General features: G+C 34.3%; 1 protein-coding gene across 6 annotated transcripts in view; it reads right to left on the bottom strand.

Moving 5' to 3' along the window:
• The window catches only part of LINGO2 (leucine rich repeat and Ig domain containing 2), a 1,289,931-nt gene that overhangs the window by 1,112,262 nt on the left and 158,768 nt on the right, over positions 1-18,901 (bottom strand). The window contains exons 1-2 of one of the 6 annotated variants that reach the window (XM_021064190.1): positions 6,518-6,800; positions 5,138-5,263 (exon numbers count right to left, since the gene is read on the bottom strand). The exons of 4 other annotated variants lie outside the window; for them this stretch is intronic. The gene's annotated coding sequence lies outside the window, so the exon portion shown is untranslated. Of the gene's footprint in view, positions 1-5,137; positions 5,432-6,517; positions 6,801-18,901 lie in introns of those variants that run through there. One more of the 6 variants, XM_021064189.1, reaches the window with a different exon arrangement.

The following is an 18,901-nucleotide window of genomic DNA, read 5'->3' as shown; positions in this document are numbered from 1 at the left end:
TGTCTGATCGATACTTTGCTCTAAATACAAGTGCATGTATTGGTGGCTATTTTTAAGACATCCATTTGATCATTAATCATTAAAATAGAACATTATCAGCATTACTGAGATGAGGAAGTTCAGAAGGGGTATCATCCTTCTACTAGTATCCAGTCTCTGTTTATAGCGACCCTGTGGTAAGTCCTTCACCCTTCACCACTGCTGCCTTCAGCACCATTGATTTACCGACAGCGAGTTAATGAACTCGCCTTAGAGCTTGTTCTAAAATATCAAAAAAAGTTAATGAGAGCTTCATTTCATTGTCCCAGGTTTAGAAAAGGTGAACAAAAGTCAATTGAAATAACACATAGAAGGTGTTTGGAATCTTTGCACTCAATAAGTGTTAACTATCATTACTATCTTCACTTTAAAGTGGAGAAACCACATATTCAATTTCACCTCTGCTAAAGCCTCTTGAGATTATTGAATAGTAAAGCCATAAAAGCTGTACAGAATATATCTCAAACATGAAGAAAAACAGAGAAAAGGCATAGTTTGATCTATTTTAAAAATTACTAAATCATCACCTATCAGGACTAGAAAGGCCCTGAGAAGCCCATAATCAAAACTTATTTTATGAATAAATTGTGGTCCAAAACAAAAAAAAAGAAAACAAAAGAAAGTGGTCCATGGGATGAAGGGGTCACACAGACTGTGGTCATTTATCTTATTTAAGATAGAAGTGGTGGTACAGATGACTTAGCTCTTGATAGACCACTATCTTTTCTTTTGGTTTAACAATATTCTTCTCATTTAAAAATTCTGGAGAAAACACTGTCCTACTAAGAAAACTTAATTTCTTCAGCCTACACCTAGTTGAATTTGTATTGACTGCAGCAGCATTTAAGATGGTTTCACGGCAGGCAGAGATGTAAAAGCAAAGAGGGAAGAGTGTTTAAAGTAAAGGGGTTAGCAGGTACAAAAGCCCTGAGGCAAAACCAAGCAAGGTATATTAGAGAAAGAGAATAAGATGCAATATGGCTTGTGCACAGGTGGGGAAAGAGGAAAGAGGGAAGGCTGGGTAAGAAGAAGAAGACAAAAGCATAAAAAGTTCTTGTAAGCGATACAGAGCCATTATTAAATACCATGAGCATTTTAGCTCCAATTTGTCCTCCAAGGAAATGGAATCAGAGAGGTAGCAAATTGTCATGGAAGCAGGGATCATAAAAAGGTGGAAAAATGTTCAAATGACTGAGAAACCTTTGTAGCAGTGAGGCAAAGAAAGCATGGAAGATTTTGGTGAGACAATTTGGGAAGCCAAATGTGAAAGGGATGTGGAATCACTACACTAAACCCTCTTTTGGAATAAGGTAAGATTTAAATCAACAGAATGGCGAGGGATATGTTACTTCCCTTAGAAGGTTAAGTAATATTTGTTTTATACAGTCTCCAATAATTACTCCAGATTACGAACGTAGAAAGAGTCAGTGACCAAATGAAAATCGTAAGTATTCATTTATAAATATGGACACTTAGAGTGAAAAGCAGATATTAACTGCTTCCAGGAATTTGCACATTTTATACTATATATTTTATATTAAGCTCAGATTTAAATGTGTAATCTTAAAAACAATACATAAAAGTTACAGTAAGAATTAAATGGATTTTTCTGAACTTTCTTTTTTTTTTTTACGTCAAAGACCTGTGAGATTTGGAACACATTTACTTCATGAAAGATTAAAACATTTTAGAAGTTTAAAACTAACTGAGGGTCTTAAGACTTTTAGATAACATTTTTAAAAAAGAAACTGGAAATTAGAAAAGTGACATGCTGTATTACTAGCAAGAAGGATATCCTGCATGTAAAACAACTGAAATCAACATAGAAGAGGGTGATTAAGGGAAATATGGCTAGAGTACAGAGCAAAGCAATGAACTTTGGCATCATTCCATTTCTAAGTAGTATTACCCAAGCCATCTGACCAAAAAATATATATATATTATTTAAAAAAAGACAGTTTAAATTGTTCAATGTTATTACAGAAAGTTTCAGAGAAATATTGACAGACTCTTTTTACCTTCCAATCCATTGTTTTGTCATGAAAAAAAAAATCTATGTTTTTTCTCATACTTAAAGTTTAAATTTAATAAAGCTTTTATGAGAAGGATAAAATCACTAACTTATATAGACAGCAAAATATATGAATTCAAAAATCAATTATTAAGGTTTTATTAGTCACAAAAAAGATTTTTTGTGATGATACATTAAATTCAACATAACTGTTGTGTTTTTATTTACTTAGGCCAATTAATTCTCCCTATTAATACTTTCTAATGACTCTCTTTCTATACATTTTCTCTCCTTACTCAATTGCCTTCTCTGTTCCTGTGTTAGTAACTAGCTTATTCTCACCATGTTGGAAGTTGCTTTCCTTAAATACGTGGACTATGATCTACACATATCAGTTTCTTCTGGAGTTATTTTCTTAACATACTAACCATGAGGTCTTAATAATCAGGCACTTCATCAATTTAGTTTTGAAACAATGGTTTTATATCAAAAAGTTTTAGCTGTAAGAGTCAACTGAATTTTCCATTGCCAAATATTTAGCAATTTTATTAATCTGGAATTTTAAAATTGAATAAGTAGTTTCTAATATAAATTTGCTACGTGTATTGCTATATTATAATCATGGTTTTGGCAAGACCTAATTATTGTTCCTATTATGTAAAAAATAGATATTCACAAAACAGGCTCCAGTTTTCTGGAACAAAGAATATGATCAAAAATTTTTAAAGACAAAAATTGGTATTGCCCAAGAAAATTGAGTATTGTCAAAGAAATCACACTGATAAAGTTCACACTGATAAAATATGCCACTGATAAAAGATGCCACAGTTCATTTTTACTCTGTATTTCTATTTTAGATATGCTTCTGAGTTATATGGAAGTTCAAATATTATCCAACTGAATTGCATTTCAGCCTTCTTCAGCCAAGAATAAACTCTTTCATTTACTGTTCTATAGATTACGTATTGGTAATCTGTTCTTTTTACATATTTTCTTAGTTACATTTATAAACCCTATAATCTAGAGCAAGTTACACACTCTATGCCAGTTTCTCACATATAAAGAGGGGATTTTATAAGCACTTACTTGATAGCATTGCTGTTAAAAATTAAACAATTTCAGGAATATAAAACATGGAAGAACACAGCATATAGAAAGCATCATATAAGTGTTAGCTCTTGAAAATATTAATAGAAAAATTTTATCTCCCTATAGGAAAGATTCATCCATTTTGGGGTACGGTGTATAGGATATCTGTGTATGAATACTCCATAAAGTATTTATGTTCTACTCTTGATGACATTTTGCTTATTTCCAGTTTGTGAATATTACAAAACATAATGTTGCTATATTCTGGTACATGTCTCCTTGTGCACAGCTGTGAGGGTTTCTCTTGGGTGTATCCTAAGAGGGAATTGCTAGGTTATGATACATATACATTCAACATTGGCAACTTTGGTAGAAAATGCCTAAGTTTCCCAGGTGATTGTATCACTCATAATCCAATCATCAATCTATAAGAGTTCCATAGGATACTGTCTTTTCATTTTTAATTTTGCACATCACGATGGTGTTTAAGGATAGTTCATTTTGGTTTAATCTGCATTTACAGATTACCTATGAGGTTGACCATCTTTGTCTATGTTTTCCGGTGGTTTCTTGAAGTGACCAAGCCACTGCCTATATTTTAAACATTTTAATTAAAGTGTAACCCAAACATAAACTTTACAAGTCCTAATACAATAGCTCAGTAAAATAACAGAAAGAGAGGGAATTCCCAGTATAGTGCAGCAGAAACAAATCCAACTAGTATCCATGGGGATGCAGGTTCGATCCCTGGTCTCACCAGTGAGTTGAGGATCCAGCGTTGCTATGGCTGCGGCATAGGCTGGTAGCTGTAGCTCCAATTTGACCCCTAGCCTGGGAATTTCCTCATGCTGCAAGTATGGCCCCAAAAAGCAAAAAAAAAAAAAAAAAAAAAAAAAGAAAGAAAGAAAGAAAAGAAAGTGAATGTTCCCATGTATCTACCAGCTAGATCTAGTCATAAAATATTCCAGGGCTACAGAAAATTACGTTGTGCCCCCTCCCAAATATAACCTTCATCTTTTAAGTGATCATTACTTAAATTTCTAATATAATTTATTTGTACCTATTTCTTAAACTTTGTGTAATTATTACTATATATATTATTACTGTATATAACTATATATATATATATATAGCTTCGCTATCTTTTATTCAGCATTATGTTATTGAAATTTACCTATGTATTCTGTATGGTTCTAACTCATTCATTTTCATTATGGTAGAGTATTTTATTACATGAATGTAGCAAAATTTATCAAATCCTATTGTTAATGGGTATTTTCTTATTTTTACTCATAGGCAATAATAAAAAATGCTATAAAATCTTTTATTTGTGTTTTTGGAGCACATACATTATATCAGGTATAGTCTTGTGAGCAGAAGTGTACTTGTTAAATTTTGATAATGCAAAACATGTAAAGTGACTGTAAAATCTGCACAACAACTTTCATCAGGCAAAAGTTCTTATATTTCCTCAAACTTGCTAACACTTTGCATTGTCACTACTAACTCACATTCCAAGATGACTAACATTTTAAGGGTAGGGCCCACTGAGGTTTTCAAGATGCATTTCCTCCCTAACTAATGAAAGTGACCATCTTTAAATATTAAAAACTTACAGCTAGTATTTCTTAAAATACTATTTGTCACTTCTCTCTTCTTTGAAGACTTCAATTATATATATATATATATATATATATATATATATATAAAACATATTCCTACTGCATCCTGTCTTACTCTTTTCCATTTTTATTTTCCATATTTTATTTTGAATATTTTTTTTAACTGCCTTCAAGTTCACTACTTCTGTCTTCAGCTATGACAAACATACTATGAAATTTAACAATTACATATTTTACTTTTCAATTCTACAACTTCAATGCTGTTCTTTTTCAGATCTTTTGTGTCATATTTTTGGTAATTTTCAGGATTTTGCTGAAAATTTAATGATGCCTTTTATCTCTCTAATATGGCAAACGTAGTTATTTTAATACCTACATTTGATAATTCTAATGTCTGGAACACCAATTATCCTGTTCTCTGGTTTCTGCTGGCACTAGTGAATATTGTCTTCTTGTATGGCTAGTTTTACTTGCTTGTGTGCCAAGCACTGCAGTTGAAAACCTGTTATAGAAATAATTAAAAGAGAAAGACAAATACCTTATGATACTGCTTATAAGTGGAGTCTAAAATGTAGCACAAATGAACCTATCTACAGAACAGAAACAGACTCAGAGACATGGAGAATGGACTTGGGGTTGCCAGGGGGGAGGAGGAAGGAATGTGATGGACCGAGAGTTTGGGGTTAGTAGATGCAAACTATTACATTTAGAATAGATAAGCAATGAGGTCCTGCTATATATAGCACAGGGAACTATTTCCGATCTCTTGAGATAGAACATGACGGAAGATAATGAGAAAGAATGTATATATATATATATATATATATATATATATATATATATATATATATATATGTATGACTGGGTCACTTTGCTGTATAGCAGAAATTGATACAACATTATAAATAAACTATATTTTAATGAAAAGATTTTTAAAGATAAAATGATTTCAGGCTAGGGACAATATTCTCTTCACCCAGAGAGGATTTTTGCATGGTTATTCTAAACATCTTGATCCAGGAACAACTGACCATTTTCAAAGATTTATTTATTTCCTGCATTACCTATATGTCTCAAGGCAGGGATTCAGTCCTTGTGAATGCTAATTAACCTCTGTTCTATTACTGCATCTAGGCCTGCTGGACTTCAAATCAATTATGGGAATTTACCATGCCTCTCACTTTTTTTTTTTTTTTCGGTCTTTTTTTAGGGCGCTCCAGCCCAAAGTTCCCAGGCTAGGGGTTGAGTTGGAGCTGTAGCCACTGATCCACGCCACAGCAACACAGGAATGCGAAACATGTCTGTGATCTACACCACAGTTCAGAACGCTAAATCCTTAACCCAACCAGCGAGGCCAGAGATCAAATCTGTGTCCTCATGATTACTAGTCAGATTTATTTCCGCTGAAGCCACGATGGGAACTCCCCATGCCTCTCATTTATGACAGGCCCCAGACTAAAACTTACCTAAGGCATATTACTGAAAGCTAAATTCTTGGTACTACCACTTAACCTTCACCAACCCCTTCTACTGCAATTTATTAATTTTTCTTATTTAATTTTCTTTCATATTTACTTCAACTTATGATTTTTGTGTTAAAAAGAGAAAAAGACAGTATGAGTTTTTCAGTTAGTATCAATGCATTACAATCAACATGGAAAATCAGAAGTATTTCACCAATTTTCCTTTTTGCCTTACTTCTGTTTTTCTCTGATATTTCAAGAGAAATTATAATAAACTAAGAAATAAGCATCACCTGAGGCAGTTTGAAGATCCTCGGGTTAATTCAGCTTGTTACGTTAATAGCTAATTTTCCTTTCTTGTACATCATGTGCCAGGCACTATGCCAAACACTTTAATTTCTTTTTCCATATAGCCCTGAAAAATAATGTGACATGTTAAGTATGCTATTCTATTTTGTTGATAAAAATCTATTATGAGGGAGTTCCCATTGTGGCACAGTGGAAATGAATCCGACTAGTATCCATGAGCATGCGGATCAATCCCTGGCCTTGCTCAGTGAGTTAAGGATTCAGCATTGCGTTGCCATGAGCTGTGGTGTAGGTCGCAGACGTGGCTTGGATTCTGCGTTGTTGTGGCTGTGGTTTAGGCTGGCAGCTGTAGCTTCAAATTGACTCCCAGCCTGGGAATTTCCGCATGGGAAAAAAAAGGGCTGTTTGTTATTGATAATCGTGTGTTTAGTTGCTAGTCTTGTTATCATTTAGGAGTCTGTTCTTTAGGAGAAATGCATAGAAATAAGAGTTATAAATTTAGAAGATTTCATAGGTGAGATAATTTACCAAAAAATAAATAAATAAACGTAGTTTTCAGATTCCTGCATCTTTGAAGGTTCTCATTAAATTCATTGAATGAAGTATCACATCCATCTATTAAAGGGGATATCTTAAGTGAGAATTCTTAAAATATATATGTTTGCTGCACAGTCTTGAATTCTACAATTTTTGATGGTTCAATTGAAAGCCTTAGACACTAAATAATTATAAATAAATTTGTAGCAATAATAATACTATCACCATTCTAGTATAACTATATCACCGTGGCTTTACAGTGTTCATACTTATCCACTTTCTTACGGTTGCATTCAGAAGTGTCATTTAAGTGGGAATACTTGCTAACACTGAAGGAAATGTTTACACACAATGAATGCCATCATTCTGTGTTTCTCATTTCTTCCTTGCAACACACTGGACTTCTTGTCACATAAAAGCTAACAGAACTTTCTGATATACACACTGAGTTAAAGAAAAAGTAAGTTTATACACTGATCAGAATTCAGCAGCATATTTAGAAATGGTCCATTGTAATTGGATAAGGATAACTGCTTAAGAGAAATAAATGCAGCTCACTAATCAGAAGCAACACATGTAAAAAGATATGTTTGGTCTTAAGGGTAAGATCTTTTCGTGTGCATTCTCATTTACAATTTCGATTTTTAAAAATTATTTTTTAAAAACACAGCAAAATAGATTAAGTAAAATATTTCTATTTTAAAGAAAGGGAGAACAGACGAGGTTAAGACGCTTTAATTAGCAATGGCTCAGTAGTGAGTATAAATGGTGTCTTTATGAATAATGTTCAGGAACCTTCTTGTCATTGCTCACTAGGCTTTAGCTCAGTATGCATTAGTCAGATAGCCATCAGTGACTATTTCAGTAATCATTAGTTAGTGCTAATTGACTGTATTATCAGGCTGATTTAAATGATCAGGTCAACAGGTTGGACAATTAGTTACATGTTCATGCTGGCTCATTAAGGCAGGTTCTGTGAGTTTGACACATCCTAAGGTGGGCTTTTCCAACAATCCTAACACCAACCAAAACTGGAATGTACACCCAAAGACCAAATACATTCCTTGAAATCCCTACATCCGCGTATAGATCTATACTGATTTCAGTTTTCCTTACATATGTAATAAGGAGAAATGGAAAAATGCAGTCCTTGCACATATGCAAAAGCCTGCTGAGCACAGTGAGGTAATATTCCTGGGAGAAGAAAACAACACAACAAGGTGCTTGTTGTATGGTCTCCTTGGATTAATGGGGTGTTTCATTTCAGTAACAAATCACTGATGTACAGAAAGGGTTACAGTGAGTCTGGCGAAACCCTGAACTCACTAGGAACTGAAGCAGCATACACAGACTGCACTATCGCCATTCCTCTGGCAGGGCCTCTTCACTCGTTGGAGTCAATCACTCCCTGTCTTTTGTTTGTTTTTGCTTTTCTCTTTTTAGGGCTGCACCCGCAGCATATGGAGGTTCCAAGGCTAGGGGTCTAATCGGAGCTGTAGCTGCAGGCCTTCATCACAGCCACAGCAACACTGGATCAAAGCTGCCTGCGACCTGCACCACAGCTCATGGCAACGCCAGATCCTTAACCCACTGAGCAAGGCCAGGGATCGAACCCGTGTCCTCATGGATGCTAGTCCGGTTTCTTAACTGCTAAGCCATTATGGGAACTCCCATCTTTGTACTGTATACTTTCCCTGATTATGTGTACCCTCTGTTAGTCATTACTCTGACTTGCCCATGGCTGCCCTGGCCTTCCTAACCCTAAGTCTACTCCATAGACTTTCAGGTTCACTTCCCAAAGCTTTACTCAATTCATGAAAAGCCCTGGATTTGTCAGCACACCTGGCCAGTTATGGACAGACTACAGTTGACTAACATGCCTACCAACGCTTCAAGACAGAGACTAGCAGATGAGTGGAGCTGGTAGGTGGACAGATGGGCACTGATGGAAATGTGTGGTACGAATATTTGATTCTCAAATAATAGTAATTCATCTGACATCTAGGCTAGTTTTTTGTTTAAATTTTTATTTTTTCCTACCTTTTCAACTCTGAAACAGAGTCAAAATTTCTTTTTTTTTCTTGATTGATGCATTTATTATTGTCTTTGAAAAATCTTCATAGAAAACTGTGGCATGGTTTAAAATATTTCATTTTAAGGTTCTAATTTGGAACTTATTTTTACAGAAATATTTCTGAAACTAATATCCAGGTAAAATGCTAATTAAAAATTATATTACTGGTTACTTAATTCTGGCCATGGCTTCTGCTGTATATGATATTCTTTCTTTAGTTCTCTTCCTAAGCTGTTACATAATTTTCTTGACTGTTATATTATGGAGCAAGTGCATCTCAGAGATTGCTGAACTTTCATAGTGGCAATTTTTTAATTTATTTTTTTATTTTTTGTCTTTTTATTTGTCTTTTTAGGGCTGCACCCTCAGCATATGGAGGTTCCCAGGCTACAGGTAGAATCAGAGCTGTAGCTGCCAGCCTACACTATTGCCACAGCAACGCAGTATCTGAGCCGTGTCTGCGACCTACACCACAGCTCACAGCAATGCTGGATCCTTAACCCACTAAGCAAGGCCAGGGATCGAACCCGCAACCTCATGGTTCCTAGTCAGATTCATTAACCATTGAGCCATGACGGGAACTCCGGCAATTTTTTTAAATTGATAAAACTACCATGATCTTTTGAGCATAAAGGGAAAATATATCTTTGGAATTACTATTATTCTTACTGTCATTAAAGTATAAGTTGAAATTATTCAGTAGGTATATTATAACACACGAGAAATACCATTGATTTGCAATGGTCATCCCCCGTGTAAAACTGGGTACATTCCAGAAAGTCCATTACAGCATGGTAGTATATTCTTTGTATTTATTTATTTATTTATTTATTTATTACCTTTTCTAGGGCTGCTCCCATGGCACATGGAGGTTCCCAGGCTAGACGTCCAATCACAGTTGTAGCTACTGGCCTACGCCAGAGCCACAGCAACGCCAGATCCGAGCCGCGTCTGCGACCTACACCACAGCTCATGATATAGGGACCAAACTCGTAACCTCATGGTTCCTAGTTGGATTCGTTAACCACTGCGCCATGACGGGAACTCCATGATAGTATATTCTTTTAATACAGTAATACTGGTTATGTACTCCACATTTCATACTAGAATTTACATTATCTTTGAAGTGTGATGGTTGGGAAATTCTCTAGATGCTTTTTGTAAAAAAAATAAATAAGACATCAATAACATATATATTTTCTAAAATGTTTTATAAATCATTGAAAAGTTTGTTTTTAAAAATAAAAAGGATAAATCAATATAGTTTTGAGTGGTTTACTATAATGTCACAAAATCAGCAGTATGTATATTTAAATTATTTAGGATTTTCTTTCCAAAATTGCTACAGTTAAAATCGCAAGTCCTAAAAATACTGCCCAAGAAGCAGATTTTATTTTATTATTTTTTCTATTTATTTTATTGAAGTATAGTTGATTTAAAACATTGTGTTAATTTCTGCTGTACCACAGAGTGATTCAGTCATACAGAATATACCTTTTTTTTTTTTTTAACCACCTTGCAGAGCATGGAATTCCTGAGCCAGGGATCAGATCCAAGCCACACCATAGTTGCAGCCATATCCTTTAATCTACTGTGCATATCCAGAGATGGAACCTGCATCCTGGCACTACAGAGACTCTGCTGAAGCCACTGCACCACACCAGGAACACCAGATTTTATTTTTAATTAGTTTAAAATATTAGGAAAATATGGGTAACCATGGATTTAGATTATAATACAAATATATAGATTATAATTCAAATTGCGTAAATTTAAACCTGGCACAGAATTCTATGCACTGAGTCCATTATCATAGATATGGAATCCGTTAACAATGTCATTCCCTAAGACAGACCTCTGAAATATCTTCACTTTAAGATCAGTTTCCTCTTCTTTCAAAACAAATTAATTTAAATCTATTTTTATTGCATTGTGTTACTTTTTAAATAGTAAAATAATTTAAAGGTGACCTAAAAATTAGAGAACACATTTTAGGCAAAAATAGAACTTAGACATATTTACTGTGTTCCATCATGCTTGCAGTGATAAATAGACATACATCAAAATTCAATGGAAATCAAAGAAGATATAAATAGAAAGACATACTATGTCCATGAATTGGAACACTCAACATAATAAATGTACCCATCTTTCCAAATTGACTTATACATTTAATTAGTTCCTATTAAAATCCTACCAAGGTTTTTTGGTACACACAAAATTTATTATAAAGTTTATATCGGAAGGTGTAGGCTAGTTATAATAGCTAAAACATTCTTGAAAAAGAAGAAAACGTGAGAAATCACTCTATTTAGTATTAAGGCCAACAATATAACTACAATAATCAAGGTTTTGTGGTATTGGTAGAAGAATCCACACAGACCAGCGGAATAAGACAAAAACCCCAGAAATAGACCACCAAAATATACACAACAAAATTTTGACACAGATATAAAAACATCTTTAGAGGAAAGTTCTCCTTTTCTACAAATGGTGCTGGAGCAACTGGACAACAATAGTAAAAAACAAAAATATAAATGGAACTTGATTTAAATTTCACATGTTTTACTAAAATTAATTCAAAAATATATTGTGGACTTAAATATAAAACTAAAACCAACGAAACTGTGAGCAAAATGTAGGAATTGCCAAGGAGTTCTTAGACTTGACTAAAAGGACAATCCATAAATAAATGCAATGGTAAATTGGATCTTATCAAAATTAAAAACTTTTGCTATGCAAAAACTCATGTGGTATAGATGAAAAGTGAAACTATGAATTTGGAGAAAATATTCACATACCACATATGTGACAAAAGAATAGTAATCAGAATATATAAAGTACTCTTGATATTCAGCAGTTAAAAAATACATATTTAGAAAATAATCAAAAGATAAAATGAAAATCTATATTGTCAGATTTCAAAATATGTTCCAAAAAGAGAGAGAAAGAAAATGGAAATGGGAAAAAAATTTAAGTAGACATTTTATCAAGTAAAATACATTGGGAGTGGTGGGGGGAGCCTGGGGGATTGGGATGGAAATGCTATAAAATTGGGTTGTGATCATCATTGTACAACTATAAATGTAATAAAATTCACTGAGTAATAAAAAACAAAAAAAGAACCAGAATATCAAAAAAGGAATATATAAATGGAAAATAAATACATGAAGATGTATTTAACATCAATAACATTAGGGCATGCAAATTAAAACTACAGTGAGATACGATGTTAGATCTTACAGAATGGCTAAATTTTTTTTTTTTTTAATTTATGACAACACCAAATCCTGGCAAAGATATGGAGAAACTGGACCACTCATCCATGCTGATAGAAATGCAAAATTATGTGGTCACTTTGGAAATCAGTTTATAAAAGTAAACATGTAATTATTATAAAACCTAGCCACCGCCCTCTTTATCCTTTAAACCAGAGATAACAACTACATTTACATAAATATCTATACATCAATGTTCACAGCAGCTTAATTCATAATAGTCTCAAAATAGAATCACCCACTTGTCCTTCAGTGGTTGGTCGATTAAATGAATGTTACTACATCCATACAATAGAATACTATTCAGCACTGAAGATGAATGAAATACTGACACACTGAGTAATTATGGAATTTGAGAACTGTGCTGAGTGAAAAACAGTCAATCCTAAAAGTTTATACAGTGTGTTATTCCATTAATATAACATTTTAAAACAAATTACAGAAATAAAGAATGGACTGGCTGTCACCAAGGGTTAGAGTCAGGGGGCTACATGAGGGTGAGTGGTGAGTTTGGCTATAAACAGACAATATGAGGGATCCTTGGGATGTAAACCTTCTGTTTACTGACTATATCAGTGTCAACAGTCAGCACCCTGGATGTGATATGTCACTACAATTTTGCAAAAGGTTAACACTGGGGAAAACTGAGTAAAGGCTAAACCTCTCTATTTTTTCAACTGTATGTGAATTTACAATGACAAAACAGAAACAGAAAGTTTTGTTTAAAGATCAATACTCAAAAAAAAGTAGACTGAACAAAGATGATCATAAGTAGAAATGACGGAAAAAAACCACAATTCACATAATTTTTCTCAATCCTATCTGTCAAACACAGAGGTTGTTAGTAATGAAGCTCTTGGCTGGACACTCAAGCAAATGTAGCAACAGTGCCAACACAGGAATTAAGAAACTTAGGCACTGTCCCATTTTATTTTCAGCGGTAAGGTCCTGGTAAAGCAACTTAAGCTATCTGGGGTTCAATTTCCTAATACAGAGGACTATAAATAGGATCCACAATTAGATTAATGGCCAAACTTTAATACCATTTGAGTCAGTTCCTTAAATGGTTTTAAATCAGATCTCTGAATGCTGAGAACCACTGGGTTCCACACCATTCAACTGAACTCCTAATTCAATTCTAACATGTATATCTTGATGTTTCTCTTTTTTTTACGTTTTGCTTATTTCTAGTTATGGACAAGCATGTCATTCTTGGACAGTAAAATCTGATTCACGTGAAGGAATTCTAGATTATGCAATCTACATGGTAGTGATGAAACTGGAGACACATAATACTACTTAATATGTTTACAGATTGAACTCCTTTTATCATGTTATTTGTGGTGGGCCAAAACAATGAAAATCAGAAACAAATCATTTGAAGGAGTGATCATAGGATATACATGCAAAGATTGATGGCAAATGATGTGTTACAGTACCACATTCATTGCTGTCTTACATAGCACAATGAACAACACACTGAATGTGAACTAGTGCAACCATTTTGTAGGAGAATTAGCAATATCTAACAAAAATAACATAAGGACTTTCCTTTTGTCCCTGAAATTCTACTTTCAGAAACTTATCCTGAAGCTTTACCTCAAAAAATACACATCCAGGAGACTATTCTTAACAACATTGTTTGTGACTGAAAAATATTCAAGTAACCTAAACCCTCAAACATAGGAGGTTGATTAAATAAACAATTACACCTTCACACTCTAGAGTAATACTAAGATGAAAAATGGAATGTGGATGATCTCTATGAATTGAGATGGAGTATTTTTTAGGATATGTTTGTTGTTGAGTGGAAAACAATAAAGCACAAAAGATTTTCTAAATTATAATACCCTTTTGTGTAAGACATAAAGGAAAATAAAAACTATGCACAAAATAAACTCAAAATGGCTTAAATACTTAACTATAAGACATGACACCATAAAACTCCCAGAAGAGAACATAGGCAAAGCATTCCCTTACATTAATCATAACAATATCTTCTTAGGTCAGTCTCCCAAGGCAAAATAAATAAATACAAAAATAAACAATTATGACCTAATTAAATTTATAAGTTTCTGCACAACAAAGGAAACCATAAACAAAATGATGAGATAGCCAATGGACTGGGGTAAAGTATTTGCAAGTGATATGACCAAGAAGGGATTAATCTCCAAAATGTAAAAACATTTCATGCAACTCCAACATCAAACTACAAACTCCACATCACACAACTCCAACATCAAAAAACAAAAAACAAAAACAAAAACACCAGTAAGTTTCCATTGTGGCTCAGCAGTAATAAACCCAACTAGCATCCATGAGGATGTGGGTTCGAGCTCTGGCCTCGCTAAGTGGGTTAAAGGATCTGGCATTGCTGCTAGCTGAGGTGTAAGTCACAGACTCAGCTCAGATCCCACATTGCCGTGGCTGTGGTGTAGGCCAGCAGTTGTAGCTCTGATTTGACCCCTGGCCTGGGATCTTCCATATGCCACAGATAAAAAACCAAAAAACAGAAAACCTTAATGAAAAAATGGGCAGAAGACATACAAATGGTGACTAGGCACATGAAAAGATTCTCCACATTGCTAATTATTAGAGAAATGCAAATTAAAATCACAATGGCCTATTATCTCATACCACTGAGAATGGCCATTATCAAAAGTCTACAAATGAATGCAGGAAAGGGTATGAAGAAAGGTAACACTTACACTTTTGGTAGGAAGTTAAATTAGTGCAGTCATTATGGAAAACAACCTAGAGGTTCCTTAAAAAGCTAAAAATAGAACTACCATGTGATCCAACGGTCCCATTCCTAGGCATATATCCAGAAAAGATAAAAACTCTAATTCAAAAAGCTTCATGTAACCCAATGCTCATGGCAGCACTAATAGGTAAGACATAGAAGCAACCAAAATGTCCATAGACAGATACACAGATAAAGAAGTCGTGTAAGGTGTGGTGTGTGTGTGTATATATACACAAATATAATATTACTGAGCCATAAAAAAGGAATAATGCCATTTGCAGCAACATGGATGATCTAGAGATCATAATGCCATGTAAAGTAAGACAGATACCATATGATATCACTTGCATGTGGAATCTAAAAGTAAATGATACAAATGAACTTATTTATAAAACAGAAATAGACTCAAACAAAGAAACCAAACTTGGAGTTCCCGTCGTGGCGCAGTGGTTGACGAATCCGACTAGGAACCATGAGGTTGCGGGTTCGGTCCCTGCCCTTGCTCAGTGCGTTAACGATCCGGCGTTGCCGTGAGCTGTGGTGTAGGTCCCAGATGCGGCTCGGATCCCGTGTTGCTGTGGCTCTGGCGTAGGCCGGTGGCTACGGCTCCGATTGGACCCCTAGCCTGGGAACCTCCATATGCCGTGGGAGCGGCCCAAAGAAAAAGCAAAAAAAAAAAAAAAAAAGAATAGATTTACAAGGAGATCCTGCTGAATAGCATTGAGAACTATGTCTAGATACTCATGTTGCAACAGAACAAAGGGTGGGGGAAAAATGTAATTGTAATGTATACATGTAAGGATAACTTGATCCCCTTGCTGTACAGTGGGAAAATTAAAAAAAAAAAAAAAAGTTAAAAAAAAAAAAAGAAACCAAACTTAAGGTTACCAAAGTGGGAAGGGGAGAAGGATGTATCAGGAATTTGGGATTAACAGATATACTCTATTATATAGGAAACAGAAAATCAACAAGGACCTACTGTATAGTACCAGGAAACTATATTCAATATCTTATAATAATCTATAATGGAAAAGAATATAAATTATATATATATATATACACACACACACACACACACACACAACAGAATCACTTTTCTATACACCTAAAAGCACAATAATCTAAATCAACCATATTTCAATAAAAATTCATACATACATACATAATATATGTAAATACATAAATAAAACGTGTCTGCTCATTTCATGCCAGAAGAAACATAGAAAAGATAATCCAGAAACTCTTGAGGTTGGTGACCTATAATGGGTGAGTGGAATGGGGGAGACCTTAAAAAAAAAAAAAAAAAGCACATACATAACATACATATGTTTATCTAGTTTGTGAGTGATTCTGGATGTGAGTGTGTATGTGCTGGAAACAACATAAGGTAGAAAAAATGTCACTTTTTACAAAATTAGTTACTTCTACAATTTTTAAATGGTCATTGGGTGGTAGGTATCTTTTTACCTCAAAGCCATTCAGCACCGTTACAATAATTGACTTTTTATCTATTCCTTTCCCCCATGTCCATATTTTCTCTAGTCTGACTTTATTAATTTCCAGAGAAGTGTGTTGTTTGTTATTAGGACTTCTGCTTTGGGAGGTCTGAAAGCCTTTTCCACAAAGTGCTTACACACATGGCAGTAGATAGTTCTTTATCTTGAGAATATTTATAATACACCATACATAAGAGGCCCCATTGCAAAGTATTTTAGAATCATACAGACTGGCTTTTGTTCCTGGCTCCACCTCTCATTGACTGTATGACCTTGAATTTTTGATCAACTGTTGTTCAATTATTGTTCAAAAAATTGCTATGTTTCAATTTATTCATCTTTAAAACAGCAATAATAATATTATTCATTGGATTGCTGTCATGATTACAGGTGAAAACCTGTCAAAGGTGCTTATCACAGTATCTGGAACATAATATGCAAATATGTGTGATGGTGGACTTTGAAAATTTTAAAGATAATGCCTTCTACAGCATACTAAGGATTTCATTGACCTACAGGAAATTGTTGATGTCTGACAATCCCCAACCCCCAAGAATAGTAATTTCATATGATTCATCTCATACAAAACTGAGGAACTGGGCTATTTTGGCATGCTCATGCGTAAATACCTGTAAACTCTACTTATAATATCCCAATTATGGGATACTACACATCATTCTACAGATGAAGGAACTGAGCATCACACTGGTCTCAACTAGGGCTCAAACTTAAATACTCTTTTCTCTCTGTACTGCCCTTTTAGTCATCCATCTAGCAACTAAGACTAATGCTGACTGGAAATGATATTACAGCACTTCCATACCAGCATAAACAATTTCTGGTAACAAGATCATTGCTGCCCTGGAAATACATACAGTAACCATGTCTTTTTTTACATGATTTACATGATGGATCTAAGAAAGGCCCCGTCGTATTATGCTAAGTATCTCCCAGGGCAGTGGAGTCAGACACTGTCTATTGGCAAAACTCCATTCCTCTTTCTATGTAGCACCTGATTTATTTTCAGAATTCTAACGTCGAAAAAATCCTGTGTTTTAAAAATCATTTAATTCTTTGAAATTAAAAGTGTGCTATTTCACTTATTTCTATGGAAGTCACAAATGGCACGTTACATTTCTCTTTTGGCAGTTCCCTTCATCCGGCCAACATCCACTAAAGGAGAAGTTGGAACTCCTCACTTGAACAAACTCCTTTTGACTGGAACAGAGACAAACTTGAAGTGGAATGAAGACCTTTTTTGACCTGGGCCATTGGTGCTTTCAGTCTGATTCTTGAACATGTCTCTCCATTCACCATTGATATTAATTGGCAACTTAACAAGCATTAAGTATGAAAAATGACACACAGGAGAATTAGTATTAAGAAGTCCCATGGCCAGGAAAACTGGGAGAAAAAAAAAAAAAAAAGACAAAGCTTTCTTACTGAGAAATTCAAACCAGTATTGAAGTGGATGTATCAGTCCATCCCTTATGATAAACACTATTGCAAAGATCTTAGTTTCTGTGTTTAAGTTATGGCTTCTCTGCCAGTCTTAATTTTAAAGTAGCTTTTCCCTTTTCTATCCTGAGTGTTTCAGATGTTGGACGACGCAATTTCTCTCTTACCATGTGTTACCCTTTGAGAAAACATAAAGAACATAAAGAGACCTACATTTTCTGATAGTTTTAATTATATCCCAAAATGTGAACAACAACAACAAAAAAATTAATGATAATCATATAGTTGTTTTAAGTGCCTTCAGCCTTAGGAGCCCTAGTGATGAAAGTTCAGTTCAATTTTCTAAGAAAGAAATATTTTTAATGGCATATCCTACTTGTTTCTGGTAGCTTTGTTGCTTTTGCATCTGGATTTATCATTCAAAGCTAAAATTATGGAGCATGTCCTTATGCTTGAATCTGCCTGAAAAACTCATCAGCAAAAGCAACTAATAACAGTGAAGAATTAAACATTTTCATAAGTCATTTAAAAATAAGTGAAAAATGAGTTAAACAATGTTAGGAGATTTTATATCGTTAGACTATAAACTCAACCGAGTTTTAAAGATCATGATTTTTCATGCACAATGTAACTTTACTTCAGAATCAACACAGAAACAGTTCTCCTGAAGTATTAATTGTTGCATGAATAAGTGTTAGAGTGAAACTTTTTTTGTTTTCATTTTTGTCAATAGGTTATCATTGCATCTCAGGGAAAAAGCCACCTAAGTTATTTCTATG

The sequence above is a fragment of the Sus scrofa genome, chromosome 10 (assembly GCF_000003025.6).
Source record: "Sus scrofa isolate TJ Tabasco breed Duroc chromosome 10, Sscrofa11.1, whole genome shotgun sequence".
NCBI lineage: Eukaryota > Metazoa > Chordata > Mammalia > Artiodactyla > Suidae > Sus > Sus scrofa.
The sequence above is the reverse complement of the archived record's forward strand: the minus strand, read 5'-3'. Positions and strand labels throughout refer to the sequence as shown.